We start from the raw sequence: 17,662 nt of genomic DNA on the forward strand, positions 1-17,662 counted from the left end.
AGCTTCTCTACACTAGTACTTCTGTTGTGGCTGTCACTAGGAGGAGTTACATCATGGTAGCGGTGCGGAGGAAATTTTAGGGAACAAATATAGTTCAGCTATGAGTTTAAGGCAATGTTTGAAAAATGCTTTCAGATCCTTGAATGAAAGGTGCAATAGAAGTGCAATGTAGTTAGTAGTAGTATTACTAAAAGGGGTTGCAGTTTCAGACAGTCCTTATTTTGCTCACCCTTTGCTTCACTTTCATTCAAACAATTTTGACATCACAGTTTCTTGTATACTAGCAAACTACAAAATCAAATACACTGGACTATGGTATGATGCTCTCATTAAGTGATTTCTGAAGGAGAGAAAAGTTGATTATAAAGGTGAAAACTATATGCTGGTACATTTCAGTTTAAACACAGTTTTAATAAAATATTAATACCTAAGCTTTGAACAAGTAATCTTAGGGGTGTTAATTTGTCCAATGGAATTTCACATGCATTTGGTCCTGCACTCATATATTTTCTCAGACAAAGTTCTCATTGACTTCAGTAGGACATCTACCTGGATAATGACAGAGTAAAAACTGTGAAAGCTGTACTGAGACCTAAGGAGTTGGTCTATTATTTGCATTTACAGTACTGGACTTGTACCTTAAAGGTCCTGGGGGATGAGGGAATCATAAAGGAGCCATACAACTCACATTCTAAATGAATATAATTCTTTAAATAAGTTCTCCTTCAGCTGTGCCTCCTCAGGAAACATGCATACAATATCATACGTACTCCATAGGGACACAAGTAACACATGAGTGGAATACCTTCTCACAGTGAAATACTAAAAAAGTGGTGAGCTGGCTTCCCAACACTTAGGCCAACCTGTGTAAATCATTTAGTGCTGCCATAAAGCAGGACCACCAGTTGCAAGATGAGGTTAACATAAATAACTGGGGACAGCGAGGGAAGAATAGTAGGCATTTCAAGTGTTGGATGCAAGACCATGATTCAGTGAATGATGAGGGAAGCACCACTCCTCCAAGACTATTTCCCTATCCTAAGCAACATCAGCTCTTTCATTTGAGAGGCAGTGTGTCCTAGTGGGTAGAGCACTGGACTGGGACTCAAGACCTCAGTTCTATATCCGGCTGTGCTACTAGCCTGCTGCGTGACTTTGGGCAAGTTACTTCATCTCTCAGTTTCCCCATCTGTAATATGAGCTAATGATACCTCCTTTGTACAGCACTTTGAAATCTACTGATGAAAAGCATGATAGAAGAACTGAATGTTTTATTATTTAAAAAAAACTTTAGTGCTAACAAGATACATAATGAAAATAAACAAACTCAATATTATGTGACTTTCATCTGACTTTTCTGACTCCTTGGTCTGTATTACATCTAATTTAAGGTCTGATCCTGCAAACACTTATTACCAAGCAAAAACCTACTTGAGGTAGTAGGCACTAAGCACTTTTTGTGAAAAAAACTTTTATTCTGATATCTGTACGAAGTGACATGTTCATACCTATGGTTGTATATATAACGGTAAATCAAAATAAATGCCTTAAAGTAGATGTTCAAAGAACTGCAATTCAAAACACAAAACCTTACATAAATCACCACCACAATCTGACGTCTTGTATTTTTTATGAGTCTAGCTATTTCAGTTCTATCCAAGAACTTACATTTTAATTTAATGCCTATTTGGGAACCATAACTGACAGCAAAACCCCAAAGAAGAGCTCTGTGTAACCTTGAAAGCTTGTCTCTCTCACCAACAGACCTTGGTCCAATAAAAGATATTACCTCATGCACCTGGTCTCTCTAATATCCTGGAACTGACATGGCTACAAGAACACTGCATACAGAAGTACCCGATGTTATTCCGAGGGTGAAAGGGATTGCAAAAAGGCTCAAAGAACTCTTCTATGATACAGGTGGCCAACTGACTCCTGAGTAGAAAGGATCAGCACTTAAGTGGCTCATGGACCTTGTACAAGTCCCTCAGAGGACAATTTCACACTTCAGGTTTAAAAACAGGCCAACACATGAAGTATGAACAGAATGTTTTTAAATGCAAATAGAATGAATATATTTTTAATGACAGCGTCAGGCACAAGACATTCTCCACAAATGCATTTCTTTCATTCACCGTCAGACATTGTCATGTTCTAAGAATTATAATTTCAAATGATCACCCAACTCCCACTTGCATTCCCAAAATTGTTTGCATGTATTACCAACACACACACACGCTTTAGTTCTGCCCACAGATCTGGTAGACAAAAAGAAGATTGTCACTGCTGTCTCGGTATTATAAATAAAATTACTTGAATTTGTAATGCACATGCAAAGGGAATAACATCAAGCTAAGACAGCGAATTTCAGTGCTGTATCATGTAACACAATGTTCAGTAAAATAAAATAAAAAAAAATCAGTCTATCCAACTAGATATTTTTGCTATGAAGCTATTTTCATGTATGAAAGTTATCGGGAGGAAAACACAGGCTTGACTACAATATATTTTTCCTTTGTTATACCCCATGAGTTCTATTCTTTTTCCAGCCTGCTACAACACTGGTTTTATAATGAGTCACTAAGAGGATAGAGTCAACAAATAGCTCAGTTTCAGAACACTGGCGACTGAGAATTGTCAGTGAATGCTCTCTCTAAGCAGTGGTTGTGACTGAACAGCAGTAATAATGTTAACTCTGTTTGCTTATTGCCCCATAGATGATATTTCTAAAAACCCTACAATCTTTTCAGATTGTGTGTTTCACTTTCAAAGTTGCCTACTATTCCTTTTGATCCTGATTTTAATTTGGGCTCTGAAAGACCAAATACATGGTACAAAGTGTGTGCATTCAACTTCAAGAAGGCAATATTTTAGGAATCGCATCAGAAATAGTGCTGAAGTGTGGAGTAACTGCAACTGCATATTTATTGAAGGAAAAGAGCAGTATACTAATGCCACTCGAACACTATCAAATTATAGTGGTCATCGCTAAAGTCAGTAATAATCAACAGCAATCAGACAATGGTAGCTGAAGCACTATAGTTTTCCCCCATACTTGGAACAGGAAATAACCACGGCAACTATGTGGCATCTATTGGCCAATTTCAACTTTTTAGCGGCAACCATTGTATGTTATCACGGAAAACCTATCACTGTGTAGTTTGAGAGACTCCTATAATTGAACAGGGAGAACTTGAAAGTTTATAATTAATCAAACACATTAAAATTAGAGGACACAGGTATATGGGGGTGGGGAGGTAGTGGGCAGTGTTAATTAAAGACAATCGTGAACAATTGAGTTTTCTCCGCACATACGGTTTCTGTTTTAAGGTTTTGGTTTTGTCTCCATTTCTGATGCTGCACAAACCTATAAAAAAGAATATTTAAACTGCTGAAGATTGCAGTTCAGTTAGTAACTTTTCAATCCTGAAACCTGATTATGAAGCCTAAAAATAATTATAAGATATATTAATATAGTCACTTGTATACCTGGTTAGTATTAATGTAATTTTTCTGTACACATTTTAAGTTTGATCTCAGAACACAAACAGGACATTAAGTAAAAAAATCTCTGTCTACAGAGTCACTGATATGAGCATGTGGCTACTCGATATGTGCAAATATCATCGGTGGAATAATTACCCCATTTCCTTTTTCAGTTTTAGTCAAATGTAATGAAGTAGGAAACATTTTTCAAATGCTGTATGTCAGATGGCATTATCATATGTATATTCACTTCACTCATAGGACATCATAAAGATTATGAAACTCAATCTTTTCTATACTTGTTTTTTGTCTTGTAGATCCTATACATAAACATCAACAGCAAAACTGTCCTAATTTGGTTATCCAATCCCATACTTAGCCAGCTAAAAAAACTGCCTGATTTTCCAAGAGGATGCGCATTTACAGCTTCCATTGAAGGCACCCAAGTTTGCCAAGTTCATCCCAGCTGTTTTTTGTTTTCTTGGCTGTAGAAAAAGATAGTACAATGAAATTGTACTTTGAGAACTCACGAGACAGATTGCTTTCTATGTTAGCACTGCCTGTTAGTTATGTGATGGCAAGCATTCCAATTACAAACTACATTGCTCAGAGCTTTGTAACGTGGCCATGAAAGTTCATTCTAAGCTGAAACTTGGCATGTAAGATCTCAGCCTGGAAGTAAATAATTTATTTGCCAATGTTTCGGAAATCAGCAAGGAATTTTCAAACCATAGGAGAGGAACGTTTTTTTAAATTGTTAGCTAAAACATTGTTGTGCTCTGATAACTCAAACTCAGGATGAAACATGACATTTTTGTAGGCAGTCTATAATACAAATAATAAAATAAATAATAATAATAAATAATATGAAACTAAGTGACTGCATTGCTGTGGGTTTTTTAGAGGAAAAAGAGCCAGATCAGTATCTGTTTCATTAAAAGTGGTCAGTGTTACAGAGCCCAAATCTGCAAAGGAATTGTCTCTAACACTACTTCAAAGCCTTCAAATCTTCCATAGTGCAAATTCTATAGAGCAAAAAGACAAAAAATAAACAAGAACAAGAAAGTTTAATAGGGAGAATTAGATACAGGTTTATTGCAGTTATTTTCCCTTGGGGAAACTAATAAAAAAATGCATCTGACTAACCTTTCCGCAGTTCAGCTGCATCAATTAACATTAGTCATAGATTCCTTCACTGGCCAGCTGAGCAGTGGCCTACAGCTGTCCCTACTGTTTTAAAAGTGTTTTTGAGCTTACAGTTCCTTACATTTCAAATGTGGGGGAAAAAAACATCCCAATGCCTTTGTGCCAAAGCTACATCAGACACCAAAAAGGCCCTAGAGCCAGTGTATGTTAATGGGCAGATTTAAGTGTCATAGGAGTCACAATATTTGGAGCATTAGCTTCAGAAAGGCCTCTTTACTAAGTTGTGCATACATGGTGTGATGGCAAGGGAGGCATCAGAGCCAGGGTAGGTTGTGGATAACCTGATTTAGCACTTCCTCTCGAAAGCATCTTCCAGTGGAGCTTGCAGTGGGAATTAAAGCTGCTTCCCTCCAGCAGAAACTTCAGGGAGGGCAGACAGCAACAATAATAAATTACTTCTCATTATCTCCTCCTCAAGTGCTACTTACTTGTCCCCTCCTTGCACCATTGCTGTAGTATGAGTGCTCCCATGTATTTTAAAATAGCAACCATCACTACCATTACTTCAACCTATCTTTCCCGGTCAGCCTTGCCAGCTGGTAGAATTAGATTCTTCATTTATAATAGAACTCATTGAAAAAAAGATGACAATTTTGAGGAAAAAGTTTTCCCCTTAAATTTTCAGTTTTTCAATTAAAAATTAGACTTTTGAAATCTATCTTCAGTAATTTTTCCTTAAACAGAGACTTTTGAGGGTTTTGTTTTCCTGTTTTACAAAAACAAAAAACAAAAAAACACACACCAAAAATTAAAACTGTCCTTTAAAATGTTTGGTTAGAGCAAAAAAAATCTAATCTTGATTTAAAAATCATCAGTAATGAAGAGTCCACCAGCACCCTTGATAAATTGTTCTAGTGATTAATTGCTCTCATTGTTAAAAATTCATGCCTTATTTTCTTCTGAATGTATCCTAGTTTCAGCTTCCAGCCATTGGATAGCGTTAGATTGAAAAGCCCATTATTAAATATGTATTCCCCATGTAAATACTTATAGACTGTAATCAAGTCACCCCTTAACCTTCTCTTTGTTAAAGCTAAATAGATTGAACTCTTTGAGTCTACCAAGATGAGTTATGGCCTGAGCTGCTTCTGTGCTAAATGGCTTTCAATTTTTGCATGTTCTGTTCCACCGGGCATTCTGGGGCACATTAAACTCAGGCGTCATAAGAATTCAAAGAGAAGGTACTTGAGCTCAGTTCAGATGCATTTAGACCCCACAACTTTTTTTTTTTTTTTTTAAAGTGTGGAGGGAGAGTGAGTTGGAAGCCATGGAGAGGGATAACAGAGGGGAAATGGCAAGTTGCATCTAGTAAATAGCAGGGTGACTAGGGTTTGGGAAGGCAGAAACGCCAGTCAGCTCATGGGTGGAGTGAAGAATAGCACTCAATGACCAGGGAGGTGCTCCTTTACCAAACCAACCTCAACTTTTTTTAAAAGGGCCAGAACTGAGTTTCAAAACAATGGTACTTAATTGTGTAAGAGTAGGTTCATGCATCCCTAGTCACAATGAATGATACTTAATACTGCTAGCCATGCTAGCAGACAGCACTACACCAAACCGGCTGTTAAATCATTTTGCATTTATGGTACCACAGAATGCTCTACCTCATTTTGTAACATTCAATGTCACAAAAGCATTGCCAAATACGCTTATCCTTCCAGCAGTCCATTTCACACAGTGCCCAGAGCTCTGACTGCAGAACAATTGTACTGTATATGTTGACAAATAAGAAATCATGATTTTCCTTCACAGCCCAGGGGTGAATGAATATATGAAAGACTACATCATTAGCAAAATTAACCAATTTTTCTCTTACATAGAAACATTAATCATCTTCTGCCTCTATTCAGGCTGAATAAAACCGGTCATTAGTCAATAGGAACAAAATTTTAAAGACATTTTTATGGGGAACAGAATATCGTACCTGGAATAACTTCAAAGAGGAACTTCCCTGGGCTTTCTTCATTGCCAGGATGCTCAATTACTCTGTTTCCAGGCAGGAAAATGGCACCCTAAAAATCAACAAACAGGATCAGAACTGCTGTCTTGCTCTTACAATATTATTGATTTTTCTTTCAAACTTTGGTATATGAAAATTATTAAAGAAGGCATCAGTAAATGTCTGGGAACCTGGCTAGGTATGGGGAGGGGTCAGCCAAGCTAACTCTTGGTGCCTCCTTGTGATGGATGTTCAGTGCAGGTACTCCCATAGGGAATGGATACAGTGATCAGATCAGATGGATTGGTACAGGATTAAAAGGAGGCATTCTTTGAAGGACCCTAGAAAGGGGGTTAGAGAGTCCTATGACTGGTACAGCGAGGAGTTAACCCTCCCTTCCTTTGTGGGCTTCCCTTTAGCCCTGGCATGAGGGGGGATGTGGCTGGGTCCCAGCAGTGGGTTGGCTGGGACCAGGATGGGGAAGGTAGCAGCCCCGAATATATGGAAAGGGGAATGGAACTACCAGCACTGTACCAGTTTATCTGCCACATACTCCCAGATATTTAAGAATAAAATTGTGACCTAACTAAAACTGCAATCGGGGCTTCTTCCAGCATGACCAGACAATTATAGGAACATAGAAACTCCAGCCAGCTGAACCATGAACAACCTCCTGAACTCAACTCAATATATAAAGCCCTGGATTCTCCATGGTAATCTGAAACTGAACTCTGCAGGATCTCTGGATTCTGCAGCACTCTGGTATGGCAGTTTGGAGATTTTACAGCATATTTAAATTAAAAACTGGATTTAAAAAAATATTTTAATATGAACAAATGTGATTTCTCTTATATGAAATTCAAAATCACTTTCTAATGTTCCCATATTTTCTGTTTTTAATACACTGACAGTTTTTGGATTGATTGGATCATAGGGAGATGCTGGAAGTTTGGGCAGCTGTGCAGGGGACAATTAGGCATATGGCACATGGGAAGGTCTGAGAGGCAGTTGTAGGCAGTTGAGAGGCAGTGAGATAATCTCAATAGTTTGATGTTACTTCTAAAATCATCAGAATAATTAACAATGTTGAATGTAAATTTATCAATAGAGATAAGATCCCATGCAGATGAATGGGAAAGTTCATGCTTCTTAGAGCTATTGCGTCATTTTCTGCAAACAGAGCAGGACAACACTGTATTAATTACACACGCTTCACATTTTTAACTTGATCTTCATAACCATTAGAGCTAGAAACATTTTAAAAAAATGAAAGAAAACTTTGATTCTAGAGCACAATTCTGTGACAAATGGTGGGAAAGGATTCGGTTTCACAGCACTTTCTGCAGGTAAATTTCTCTGCTCTCCACCTCCCCCTTCCATCCTGACCAATAACTAATCCCTCTCTTCTTGTTCCTCCCCTTTCCGGGGAATCCTTTGCATCCTGTCTTCACAGCCAGTTTTCCCAATCTGCCCACTTCAGCTGCATAATGGGGACAATCTCTGTGACATATGCTGAAAATCTTTATTACATATTTTATACCCTTTAGGTAGTACCTGGGATTTTAAACTAAATATTCAACCCAAAAAAATTATCAAAACCAGACTCCTGTTTACCTTGATATCACAACATTAAAAACAGTTTGTGAGATGCACTTAAGTGAAACCATCATTGGGATCAATTCTTCCCTTGACACCTATATCTGACAGATATATCATTCCTTCCTATGAGACTACTACTTTTCATTTTCATATGGTGTCATATCCCCCCAAGCTTCCAGGCAAGTCACAATTAAACTATGATGAGTCGGACATCAGGGGGTAAATTTTCAGAGCAGTATGAAGAGAATTAGATGAATAATCTCCATTAATGGGAGATACATGCCTAATTCCCAATACTCTACAATTGCTACAGCAGGGTATGGCCCTATCCTTAAAGTAGATGAGAGGTGACTTATGTAATTCACCCATCTAAATAACTGGAGTCCATTTTCCATTGTTCATAATTTAAGAGAACAACTAAGAATCACAGTGACTGTCATGAAGTCAACTGCATGATTATATTATATACACATGCACACACACTGCAGAGACTACAATTTAACATCTGGGGTGAAACAGACAGAGTAGAGCCAGGAAATACATAATTTAGCAAAGATTCTCTCTTTAACATAATTGTGAATAGACTCCTAACAAAGGGAACATAAGGAAATCATCTCAAGTTAACAGCCACCCTGCTGTGTTTTAGATCACTTGCACGTGGCATACCTTCACTAAGCGTGTGGGCTGAAAATCCTTATGGAACTTTGACTGAAATAACAGTGTGCAAGTTCCTGCAGGATCCATGGCCACTCAGAGTTTTCCATTCATACCACACACCATAGCCATACAGGCCTTCACCAATTCAAGATGGACTCAAGTCCGTCTGCTCCAAGAGCCTGATCTTGCAAGGTGTTGAACTCTCTCAACTCCCAATGAAGACAGTGGGAGATGAGTGAGCTCAGCACTTGGCAGGACTGTACTCAGCACCTCACCAAATTGAGCTCTAGAAGCACAAGCTTTTAATACATGATGCAAAGACTTTTTCAGCTGTAGTGGCACATTCGGATCAATCACATGAGCAGACCTAAATTTTTATTTAATAGGGACAGCAGTACACATACTTATTAGCCAGTGCATTATAAACAACAACAGTCCTAGTTGTAATAATTATTGCTTGACAGCAAATACTTTACTGTAATTAAGGTTACACTAATAGTCTGTCCCTTATCTCATTCACGCTACTCCTATACTGAGGTAACTGTATTTACATGGAATAAGTCTCAGGAGATCTGGGTTCAGTTCCTGGCTCAGCTACAGACTTCCTGTGTGGCACAGGGTAAATCACTTAATCTATTTTGTGTAGTAACATTTAATCTTAATACAAATCACTTACTACTACTTGTGTAATAATACTTCCTTTCTCCCACTGTTGCCTGTCTCGTCTATTTAGATTGTAAACTCTTCAAGGCTGGGATTGGCTATAACGTGTTTGTCCAGTTCCTCAATCTCATTCGGCATCTCTTAGCATAGTGGTTCCCAAAGTTTAACAATCTGTGAACCCCTTTCACTAAAATGTCAAGTCTCGCGAACCCCCTCCTAAAAATGAATATTTCCCGGGATTTGCTCTTTTACCTGAGTATAAATTATAAAAGCAGTGATCTTGGAAATATAAAATTTGTTTTTATGACTTGCTTATTACACACTATTTATTATTTAATCATTACAGTATTTTTATTACATTATTGAAAACAGCAACACTCTTCCAAAATCTCACTTTCGTAGCTTGTATCACTTTGAATAAGCCTGTTATAAGACAGGACTCCTATGTTTCATCAAGGAATATCAGATGTGAAAGAACATGAAGGTATTTAAGAAGCCAACTCAAAGAGTTCTTCCTACACAAGCATTCAGGTGTTGAGCAGTCCAGGCAAACAATGCACATTACAACAAAGCTTAAGCTTGTTCTTCATAATAATAAAACAAGACTAGCTGCCTATTTAATTTTAAAAACAGCAAAAAATATCCACCTCCCTTTCCATTTCTTATAAGGAGTCTTGAAGTTTGATAGATATGCTTGCTTTGACCTGCTTAGCTCTTAGAAATCCAGGGGCTCCGTGCTGCTGGCCCCGTGCTGCCCGGGGTCCCTAGGGATAGCTCTGTCCTCCAACAGGGAATTTTTTCCTGAGAACCCCCTGTAACATTTCACGAACCTCCAGGGGTTCATGAACCCCAGTTTGGGAACCACTGTCTTAGCACTACTGGAACACAAAGGACAATAAAGGTCCATGTAACTGGAAGGTTTGAGCAAATTCTGTTTCTTATGTTATGTAGGATGAAAGAAATACAGCTCTTTTGCATACGAGTATCTAAAAAAATGATTCAACATTGCAATCTGAAACTTTCCATGTGGCAAGTCCTTACCGTCTCTCAATCCGAGTCTGAGTCTATCTTTGAATTGGCTTGGAAAATAATTTGTTGGTAGTTCTTTTTGCTCAGAGATTTGGCAGCTCTTTCGTGGCTTCATTACCCCTCCCCATCTGTTCATTTCCCTAACCACATTTTAAAGGTCAACCTCGTTATGCTTCTGGCACTTTTAATATTTATAGCAAAAGTCAAACTTTTCTTGAGCTGCCCTTGATTGTTACCTAATCTTTGTTCTAATTGCTCGCTATTAATGCTGAACTTATTTGTACTCCAGTCTATCTCTAAAGTTCCTCGCAGAGCCCTACAAATGGTGTAGGGCAGGGGTGGGCAAACTTTTTGGCCTGAGAGCTGCACTGGGTTTCGTAAATTGTATGGAGGGCCGGTTAGGGGAGGGGGTCGTGGCCCGGCCCCCACCTCCTATCTGCCTCCCCTGGACTCCTGCCCCATCCAACCGCCTCTGTTCCCTGATGGCCCCCCTGGAACCCCTCCCCCATCCATTCACCCCCGCTCCCTATCCCCTCACCGCCCTCGGACCCCTGCTGCCGCATCCAACCCCTCCTCTCATTCCTGCTGGCCCCCCTAGGACCCCTGCCCCCATTCAACTCCCTGTCCCCCCCCCCGACTGCCCTGACCCCTATCCACACCCCCGCTCCCAGACCACCAACCAAAGTCCCCTGCCCTCTATCCAATCCCCCCTGCTCCCTACCCCCTTACCGCGCTGCCTGGAGCACGGGTGGCTGGAGGCGCTACAGCTGCGCCGCCTGACTGGAGCCGGGCCCCGCTGCTACCATGCAGCACAGAGCACCGGGTCAGGCCGGGCTCTGCAGCTGCGCTGCCCCAGGAGCTCACAGCCCTGCTGCCCAGAGCATTGTACCGGCGGCGGAGCGAGCTGAGGCTGCGGGAAGGGGGGACAGCAGGGGAGGAGCAGGGTCTAGCCTCCCAGGCCAGGAGCTCAGGGTCAGGGCAGGACGGTCCTGCGGGCCAGATGTGGCCCACGGGCCGTAGTTGGCCCACCTCTGGTGTAGGGACATTTGATGGTCTTCACAATCTACACTAGATTTTTGCTCTCTAAATCAACTATGTAAATCCTTCACTCGGATTACGTTATGCTCCTATTGACTGGTAATGCTCATCATTGTTTCCTAGGCCTCCAAAACGTTCAGGAAGTACCACCCACCAAAGGATTAATTTTAAAAAGCTATTTTCTTTGCAGTTGCATGGAAACAGCATGCTCAACTGGTAGTTCCAGGTTAATTTTTTGAAGGGGGCAATCGAGTATTTATTCAGTCATTTGAGCATGCAGATGCTAAACTATTTTTGTCCATGTATGTTTTAGGGCCTGAAAAATGCACATGCAGGTGTTTGTGTACATAAAGCTGTATGTTCACTAAAGAAGGCCAAGTTGCAGCTTGTTTGAAAAAACATCTTTTTGTATATACATATATATTTAGTCCTCTAAAACTCACTTTAAGACATATTTCCTTCTTTGATTTGAACGTTCTGTCTTGCCCCTACTTTCACTCCAATCATCACCTTTTATTCCCCCCTCTCGTCTTTTTATTATTACTCTCAACACATTTCTTTGAAGTGTCACTGTTATGATTTATTTTTAGCCCAAGTCTAGGAACTTGGCCAACCATAACCACATATTTGAGCCTCTCTTCTTCCAGGAATATCCCGGTACAGTGGGGTAGCGTATGTGTGAATGCGTGTGCTCACACAGAAATTACTCTCACTAGGTAAATCTTTCTACTTCATTTTTCCTACTCCTTTCCTTTTCCTGCTCTGTTGTTGTTTAACTATATATTCCTTTTAGTTTTATAAATTCACTATTCGTTTTTAAAAAAGCGTCAATTTTTACTTTTTATCTCTGTTTAATTCAAGTACAAATAGTAATGGAAAATAGAGGACATATCTCTAACCAAGCTTCGCACCATAGTATCAGTGCACCCTGCATCTCCATATCCATTGAAATTAAGCCACTAGAAAAAAACCCAACACTAATAACCCACAGTTATCACAACTGTGATGGCCTATGACATGCCAATCACTAGTTGAAATCAGTGTTTTCAGTTATTAAAAACAAGAGAAAAGTTAGCAGTGATACAGTGTGGTAACATCCACAATGAGGAGTGTCTCATTTTCACAACAGACGACAGAAAATCTGACAGTGATTCTGTGACGGCAAGGATAACGACAGACAGAAGGGTCTGGAAGCTTGTCAGAGAAATCAGAAAAAAAGAAAAGAAAGAAATAGGAAAGAGCATGTTGACCCAAAACTGTTTTCAAAAGGAGCTGCAGCATAAATCTGACTCTAGATTGACCTGTTAGCCTACGATTCTCTGCCTGTGGGGCACTGCATCACAGGAGACTAAAGAAAAGGCTGTTTAAGTGTTTATCTTATTGAACCACAGATCACCATATTACGTTAAACAAAAAACACTTGCTTTAGTTGGATCCATGAAAGATTAAAGGAACTGATTTATGGAAAGGAGTTTATCCTCACACCTGCTAACTTACTTCATTTCTGCATTTATTCACCTAGGGGCAGATTTCTGATACCCTTATCCATACTGAGCAGTACCTTAGTCTGCAAGAAGACCCATTTCAGTTGATGGAACAAGCCGCAGAGCAATACTCAGCATGAGTAAGTATACCAGAATTTAAGTCTTAAAAAAAAGTTCTAGGAGTAGAACTCATCACCTTTTACAACATCTAATTTTCCCCCTTTTCATCTAAATAAATGTATATAGCATGTCTAATCTTGCAGGTTTTACTCAGTCCTTGTTCAGGCAAAATTCCAATGGGAGCAGGTTTTCTTCAAACCTCGGCCATTTTTTCAATTGCCTTCTTCCTATATCTCTGAAAGATTCTAAACTGTTTACTCTTTGATAATGGCTTCCTCTGTTAACAAGAACATTATATATGGGTTTTTTTTCTCTTCTAGAGTGAAAACCTTATACATTTGACACACATTTTTCATTAGAGGTCAAAGATGGAATATTAATATTAGTTTTTGGTTTGTTCCTAATAATTCCTGTTAGGACCCAGAAATCTGGTTTGATCCCATTTTTTATTTCCACAGCTACACAGATCTCCTGAGGTGAGTGTCTTGTTAAAATTTTCTTTCATTAAATCAATCCAATCCATGTAAAATTCCATAACGGGTTTTCTATTTCTGAGTAAGGACTGAAGGATTAAGCTCAATACATTTATAATAACTGCAGCTGGTCAAAAGTGATTTTTTTTTTAAATATAATTTTTGTCCTGTGGATTTTGAAAAGGAACAATTTTATTCAAAGCTTTAAAAAAATTAATAAAAAAAATAGGGATTTTGGCTTCCCCATTTTGAAAAGGGAAAAGGAAGTGACAAGAGGAAGCAGGGGGGAGGGCACCCAAACTAATAATGTAAATGTTATTACAAAAAAAATTGCTTTTGAACAAAAGGCCATTTTTCAAAAATATTTCCCACCAGCTTTAATTGAGAGCCTTATGCAGTTAATATCCAGCTATATACATTGGGATCAATCTTTCTCTCATTGAAATCAGCTGGAGCTCTGAACTTGGCCTCAATAAGAGAACGTACGTTCTAACATTTGTTAATATATATTGAGTTTGTTCAGGTCTTTATATGGCAAAGCCCAATGCAAAACTTAATCCCCAATCCTGAGAGACCCTGGCACTTCCTAGAAGTGCCAAGTGTCCTCAGGTGCAACTAAGTCAATCTCAGCACCTCACGGGATCAAACTTATACAAAACAATTTTTCAGAAATGTATTTTCCTCCCTGGTGTATTTAAGCCTACCTTTCCTATATGCTAATAATTCCTTCATGACACCTCTGGCGGTTGCTAACCCAGAAAAAAGAGAGAAGGGGTTTTCGTCACGTTTCTACAAGCAGATTTGTTCTACTGGGGAAATAAAACAAAACCTTGTGGTTTGTTTGCCACAGTTTCCTTACCATTAACACAGCTTTATAGAATTATCCATTGAACATTAAGCAATAAGAAGCCAGACTAGATAATCAGAATGGTCCCTTCTGGACTTGGCATCTATGAATTACACAGGTAGGATATGCCTACACTTAGGGTGCCATGCAGATGGGGTGAAAGTAAAACTGAACTCCTACCGGTACGGGGCTGGCTCTGTTTCCCCTCCCCCCCTGGAAGGGGCAGGGCCTCAGGTGGAAGAATTTAAAGGGCCCGGGGCTGCTGCTCCTTTTGCCCTTCCCCCCTGTCGGCGACCTGGGGGGGTGCAAAAGGTGCAACGACATTAAAGCGCTGCCACAGTAGCACTTTAAATTCAGCTGTACAGGCTGGTACCGGCGGCCCCTTTTTACCAATATGCCATACTGGCCCGTACTGCCTTACTTGCAGCCCTGCATGCAGAGTAACAGACACTGCACTCCCAGCTAACACGAAATAAATATCAGTGTAGACATAGTGTGTAGAGTAGGGGGATATGTGGGGGGGGGGGACATGTAGGCTATACCAGTGGTGTCCAAAATTTTTTGATTGCACACCCCTATCAGTACTGCCGAAGCAAAAAAAAAAAAAAAAAAAGCCACTCGGACTCCCGCCCGAACTGACGAAGCAAAAAAGAAAAAAGTGCTTCTCCTACTGCGCACTCCCAAGGATCCTCTTGCGCACCCCCTGGGGTGGGTGCACCCCACTTTGGAGACCACTGGTCTACACGGGCTCTCTACACAGCCAAGGGGATTTGCAGTCTACACGGGCTCTCTACACACCCAAGCAATACCTCCCATGCTACATGCCTCATGTTAGCACTACAAAAAATAATTTTCCCTCTTTTCATGTGCTGTATATGTATACCTGCATACTTTTTTTCATTCCATGCATTTGATGAAGTGAGTTATAGCCCACGAAAGCTTATGCCCAAATAAATTTGTTAGTCTCTAAGGTGCCACAAGGACTCCACATTGTTTTTATTTATATTAAAGGATCCCAGATGGAAACACCATACAAGGCAATTACCGAGCTTCATAAAGAAAAGATGCACTTGAATGGTAATTTGGGTTATTTTGCAGTCTGTCCACAGATCTGTTGTTGGAAACAAACAAATATCAAAGAAGAAAAGTTATTTTTAAATATAGCTTTGTTTGTGCAACATGCACCTGGCTTCTTCAGGCTGAGGGGGAAAGTTTTAAAGAAAATGAAACTAAGAACTTTTTTTCACTTCCCATTCTGTCTGGTTTCACACAAATCTGGATGGTATTTACTTCCCCTTTTGATAAATTCTGTAACTATTTATATAGCATACCAAGATTATCAGAGAGTGAACATTTGATTGGTGTCTTACCATCTGTCAGGAAGTTTCATATGAGCATTCAGGCAATCAGAGAATAAATCTGTAGACTAAAGAAAGCCCATCCCCCTCTGTGGCATACAACTGAACTACAGTGAATACAGTGTTGATGACAGCTTGCCTTCAGGCATCATTTTACCATCAGTCTCATTGCTCAGTTGCACTGCTGTCCCCATGTGTATCATATATGATCTTTCTTTAGTGCTTGGATAAACCATGAATTTTCCAAAGTGGCTGAAGTGTCGTACAAGCTTCTGAAGTTTCAAAAAGTTAAGCATCCATTCCCCTCGCCCCCCGACCCTCTGCTAATGGTGGTGGGAGAAAGAGAGAACAACTACTGGGGGGAAAAAATCTCAGACCTAAGAAGGGTATTCATCTCGCTCATAAAAACCTGGAACAGATTTCCAGTGAGGGTGACGGTGTGTGGGCGGAAGGGGGGCAGAATAATTGCTTTGAGAGGCTATCAAGAAAGGGAAAAATATATTTTGCCTAATTTCAAACTCATTTGAACAGAATGGGTTCAAAAGTCTGACACTGTTTCTCATGTTATTGGACTCTCATTCCACTGCTGAAAAAAGTAGCAGCATGGGGAAAGAGAAAAATCTCACGAAACACATACACTATGGGCTAAATTCTGTGTTCTCTCCACACACCCTGTGCCACCCGTCTTATCCCTCTTCTCTGCCCCAAGTGCCAAATTTGGATCACTATTTATATACATGTTCTTGTGGCAAGCACGTGGGGGATAACGCACATAGTCCCATCAACAGCTCTAGCAGTGTGCACTTGAAGGAAGAGAGAAAATGGAGCAAAGCTACTGCACTCATCAGGGTCCTGCAGCCTGACTTTCTGCTTGCTAGGAGATTGCTCAGCCCCTGGAGTTTGAAGAGCTGGTACTGGGATGAACCTAGAATCCTGCTCAATTCTCATCTCCCCTACCCCACCCAAAGGAGATCTACTACCAAACTGCCTTCTATAGCACATAGAATATATCCAACAGTCAGGAATGGTCTGGTTAACTTAAGAATTTGTGGCCTAGTTTTTAAATCAGACCCCAAAGCCATCAACAGGAGAGGGGTGGTCGGGAAAACCTCTGGTTAATATCTTGGCAGCACATCATTTCTACAAACCAAGTGACACCGAAATGGTAGCCGAATAATTTTTTCCTAGAAATGAGAACGTTACATATTAGAAGCCTCTAACACAGGAAAATTGCTTCTCAGTAAATTAAGTGACTGATGAAATATTTTGTTCTATGGGGAGTGGATTTAAGGAAGCCAGGCTAGTTTGGATTAGAAACTTAATTTGACAGTATGAACTCACAGCTGCAATATCTCAATTGTACTCTCTAAGACACACTGTATCCTTCTCTAATCCCCTGTAACTCTTGGGGCATTCTTTTGCATATGAATATCATGCTAAGCAAGCAACAAGAGCAAGAATATTTACCGCATAAGCATCTCATGACAGTCAGATGACAGAGTATTTTTCATCTTGTACTTTCTATTCAGCACGGTAAAATTGGTGCATCAGCTGTGTAATTTGTTCACCTGTCATATCCCCTTACGTTTCTGATACCTGAACACAGTATTCAAGCCCTGTTTGATCTTCATTCCTTGCACTAGACCATCAAGTGTTCAAGACCAATCAGATTTTCCCCATTGTCTCCTTATGAAACTCCGTATATTTTCTTTCTGCGCTCAGTATTTCTTAACTTCTCCCTTCCTCTATTATTTTCATTTTGT

At 39.9% G+C, this 17,662-nt stretch overlaps 1 protein-coding gene across 3 annotated transcripts in view; it reads right to left on the reverse strand.

Moving 5' to 3' along the window:
* The window catches only part of ARHGAP24 (Rho GTPase activating protein 24), a 210,815-nt gene extending 204,111 nt beyond the window's left edge, over positions 1–6,704 (reverse strand). For 2 of the 3 annotated variants that reach the window (XM_034771493.1, XM_034771492.1), the window contains exon 1: positions 6,617–6,704. The gene's annotated coding sequence lies outside the window, so the exon portion shown is untranslated. The remainder of the gene's footprint in view (positions 1–6,616) is intronic. The other variant, XM_034771490.1, reaches the window with a different exon arrangement.
* Between the last annotated feature and the right edge of the window lie 10,958 nt (positions 6,705–17,662).

The sequence above is a fragment of the Trachemys scripta genome, chromosome 5 (assembly GCF_013100865.1).
Source record: "Trachemys scripta elegans isolate TJP31775 chromosome 5, CAS_Tse_1.0, whole genome shotgun sequence".
Taxonomy (NCBI): domain Eukaryota; kingdom Metazoa; phylum Chordata; order Testudines; family Emydidae; genus Trachemys; species Trachemys scripta.